The sequence below is a fragment of the Mus musculus genome, chromosome X (assembly GCF_000001635.26).
Source record: "Mus musculus strain C57BL/6J chromosome X, GRCm38.p6 C57BL/6J".
Taxonomy (NCBI): Eukaryota; Metazoa; Chordata; class Mammalia; order Rodentia; family Muridae; genus Mus; species Mus musculus.
Genome location: NC_000086.7, coordinates 56,539,123 through 56,543,872, shown reverse-complemented (window position 1 = coordinate 56,543,872; position 4,750 = coordinate 56,539,123).

Below are 4,750 nucleotides of genomic sequence, written 5' to 3'. Positions count from 1 at the left end.
CAACTTCTTACTGCTTTCTTGATTTTTTTTTCTCCTGTGCTGGCTGCTGTTATTGTCTCCTTAGGTAAAAATCATGACTGAAGATAGCAACAGTGTACTCACATACATAAAATAAATAAATCTTAAAAAAAAAAAACAACACGAGGGGCAGTGGTGGCACACAGCTTTAATCCCAGGACTTGGGAGGCAGAGGCAGGCAGATTTCTGAGTTCGAGGTCAGCCTGGTCTACAGAGTGTGTTCCAGGACATCCAGGGCTATACAGAGAAACACTGTCTCAAAATACCAAAAAACAAAAACAAAAACAAAAACATGGCAAGCCTGTATTTTGCAACAGATCACAAGTGTCATCCCTGGGATTTAGAACTGTCGTCTTTCTAAAGCATTGCCTTGTTTGTTTTCATTTTGCCTTGTTGAAGTCAGTCTCACTGTGGCTAGCCTGGAACTCACTGTGTGGAACTCACAGGGATCTGCATGCCTCTGCCTCCTGAGTGCTGGGATTAAAATTGTGGGCTGCTACCACCATTTTTTATTCCCCTTGTCCAGAGATAGCCGTTTAACAGGTCATGGTGCTTGGCTTAGTGAGCTGTCTCAAGTGTTTTTACTTAACCACCTGGGCTGAGCTATTCCATGTCCTGAGTGAATTAGGCTGCTCCAAATGTCCATTACCTCTAATGACAAAGCACAAGAGTACTAAGAAGGATGCCACACCTTTCACACTGTCCTTCTTAGCCTATGTAGTGCATCCCAGTATCATTTGATAAGCAAGTACTCTACTCCAGAAATTAAAGAATCCTTCCACATATGCCACATATGGTGGTTGGTTGAAAAAGATGCAGTCTCTATCCTGCCAAGCCAACTTCCACTTGGAAGTTCCATTTCCATGCCAGCTGATTAATTTTAGGATCTCCTTGCAAAGGTGATCTAGTAGTGTCTAAAACTGTTATGATATGAAACATGGGTTTGATGTTATATCCTTAGGAGTAGCATGTGGAGTTGCATCCTAATGATCCAAATCACAGACAGTACTCCAAAGTAGAAACACAGGCAACACTCCATATTTTGTTGCTTTAAGCTGTTGCGTGAGAATAGTTTCTTATGCAGCAGTGAAGAAACTAATATAGGTGCTGCCTACATGTTTTTAGTGATTAAAGTCACACATTATTTTTTTAGCTTGTTTGTTTTCTTGTTTTCCTTATCAACTGGACACAAGGAACTATTCCTGAAGCCACAGATGCTAGACAAGAAAAACTTCTTTATTTTTCTGGGCCCTACTCCAAACTAGCAGATTCTTGCTCAACACTCTAGCACCCAACCCAGAAGTAAAGTCTGTCTCTAGTATGTCACGCATAACTTGTTGCTATGCCCCCCCTCTAATGTTATTTTTTTAAAGCCAAGATGAGGGTATTTTCTCATCTTACAAGCACAATCTTGACATGCCTTAGATTATGAGATCACCGAAGTGCCATTCACTTCAAGAGCCCTGGTTTTGTTCAGAAGTGATTTTTCATGTTCTGTCTAGCAAGCGTGCTGCTGGGGTACCTGGATTGGCCTCCATTTCCTAGTCAGTGACAACAATGGCACCAGTGCAAAGGAATAATGCAATGATGTAATGTGCTGGTAATCAAGATCCCCAAAGACTACCTTAGAATATGAGCCTGAGGTAGGAAATGGCACTAGGAGACGAAGAGATGTCTGTGCAAACATGAACGTCTGAGTTCAGATCTCCAGAACCAACACAAAAAGCCAGGCATGGCAACTCGCACCAATAATGCCCGTGCTACAGCGGTGGAAGTAGGACTACCCCTGAGGCTTTCTGGCTAGGTAGTCCTACTGAACCAGCCAGCTCCAAGTTCACTGAGAGATGCTCTCAAAAGATAAAGTGGAAAATAATTGAGGAAGACACACGTATATGAACATGTACATACATACTTCAAACACATAATTGTTGTTACATTGGCTTTTCTTTTTTTCTTTTTTCTCTTTCTTTCTTTCTTTCTTTCTTTCTTTCTTTCTTTCTTTCTTTCTTTCTTTCTTTTCCTTTGGTTTTGGTTTTGGTTTTTCAAGACAGGGTTTCTCCGTGTAGCCCTGGCTGTCCTGGAACTCACTCTGTAGACCAGGCTGGTCTCGAACTCAGAAATCCACCTGCCTCTGCCTCCCGAGTGCTGGGATTAAAGGCATGCGCCACCACCACCTGCCTACACTGGCTTTTCAAGCTTATCCCTTTGATAGTCAGGTGCTCGGGAGCACATGGATTGTAAAACCAAGGAATCCTCATATACAATCACATTGGTTCTTGGAATAATCATCCGATTACAGTTTTCACCATCGCTGTCATTCTCCGAGATGCGTGATGTGAGGATCAACAACCTGCATTTTTAACTGTCAGTGATGCCACAAGCCATCACAGTCCCTCTATGAATGGAGTGTCATTTTTGCTTTGCTATTACTATAGATATGTATTACTAGTGGCTTCAGTTTGTCCTTTCATACTACAATAGACCTTTTCCCATGGGTTGGAGAATCAATGTATATTTGGCATTGGATATTCTAATGATAACTTTCTGAATTTCAGGCTACTAATAACTGACGGGTGAGTTCGGGAACCACTCAGAGATGTAGGTAAAGCTGAATTGATCTTATGAACTCTCCTCTGACCCAATGAGGGTTACTTCAGGGATGGTATCAAATAATCTCAGAATTCTAATGACATGCTATGATAACTTTGCTTCTATCTTACTGCACTGTGGGGATGTTCAGATTCAATATTATTTCTAGTATATCTGTCACAGTTCTGTACTAGATTAGCAAGTGGATTGCCCCTGTCTTCTTACAGTTCTAGAGACTTAAGTCCAAGGTCAGGAGCTCACATCTGTGTCATAGCATGTCAAAAGGCAGCATGTGGCTAATAAGATTGAACAATGGCCAACCCCCACCTATTTTATTTTACTTCACTATATGGAGGCACTCTCATGCTGGGTCCCTGGCTGGCCTGGTATTCATTATGTGAACCAGGCTAGCCTTGAACTCACAAAGATCTCCTTCCTAAGTGCTAGGACAAAAGGTGTGTGCCACCCCACCCAGCCAAACTCACTTTTCAAACAAACCTGTTCTGGTGATTACTAACTTTCTCTAACAATGAAGGGAGATTCCTCATGATATAATCATGTCTTAGAAGCACTACATCTCTGGTCTAGAGACATTGCTCAGTTGTACAAGGACCTCAGCTCTATCTTCAGTACGACAAAAAAAAGTTGTCAAGTCCTACCCCTCACTTCTGTTGCATTAGGAAATGAAACTTAAGGGACATATCCAAACTCTAGCACGTTCTTGGCATGTGTTGGAGTCATCCAGTCTGCTAGGTCTTGGCTTTGGGGGCGCATGACTGGGGGATACCATGGCAGAGCATTTTTTGAGTATTGTTTTTATTAAGAGAATTATCACCAGGCGTGGTAGCACACGCCTTTAATCCCAGCACTCAGGAGGCAGAAGCAGGTGGATTTCTGAGTTCGAGGCCAGCCTGGTCTGCAAAGTAAGTTCCAGGACAGCCAGGGCTATACAGAGAAACCCTGTCTCGAAAGAAAAAGAAGAGAGAGAGAGAGAGAGAGAGAGAGAGAGAGAGAGAGAGAGAGAGAGAGAATGAATTATCAATACCATGGACATACAGACAACTGGTGGCAGAGCCAGGGCCCGAGCAAGGATCAGCCCCAATACCATAGGTAGGCAGACAGTGTGGTGGGAACTCTAATAACAGCTTAGGCCTACAAGGGAGAGTAGGCTGTCCCCTTTTTAGAGGTCTCAGAGGAGACAGGAAGGTCCTCAGTATGAACCTACAGAAAGGCTGTCCCTGATTCCTTGACACCTAGAATATTCATATGTCTTGATTCTATTTCTCTGAAGAAACCAGAATAGTCCACCAACCTTTATAGTTCACCATTACACCTGAAGCTGATCACTGGTTCATTTGACAAAAGTTGGGGCAACAATTAACAGAGTAGTCATTTTACAGTGTAGCATGCATGGTTCTTTCTCTGGACCAAAGGCACAGCAGCTTCCGGCAAACAGAGCAATCACTAGAGAGGTGCCTGGGCTCTCCTTAGGAAATCATTTACAAAACCATGTCCTCAGGGCCTACTGAGGTGGCCAAACTGTTCTGTGTAGTCAATTAATTCACTGTAACATTGCAGTCTCGTTTCGGCTTCAGATGTCTTTCTGTGAGTAGGCCAAGACCTGAGAGTTGTTCTTAATTTAGAATAAATCACCTTGGGCAGTATTTCAGGCCACTATCTGAAGAAGCTGCAAGAAACTCCCTTAGCCTCTGAAACAAAACCACTGATATTATGCCACTTGGGTATAAGCCTCTATCAACATGTTTAGTCTTGTTCAACATCATGTTCCTTCTACTTTCATACACCACCCTTAAAGATCTATGCCTGCAGGGACCTTCTGGAGTCCCACCTAAACATAAAGAGAGAAGTCCTGGAGCTCATGTGGTAAAATGCTGAAACTCCTCATGGGGGCTGATGAAAGAACACGGGGGTTATCCTGCCATTTCTAACAAGAATCACCAGAGTGTGGCAAGAACTCTCGTTCCTGTGAGGCAGATACGGATTCTTCAGATAATGAGGTGGCCTCCTTGGACAAGAGTCAAAGCTGCATTTGTGCTCACGAGACCCTAGAATACTTAGGAGTCAAGAGACTGAGCTTCCACAGAGTTTGGGTATGTGTGTTCCACTCCAATATTTGAAACAG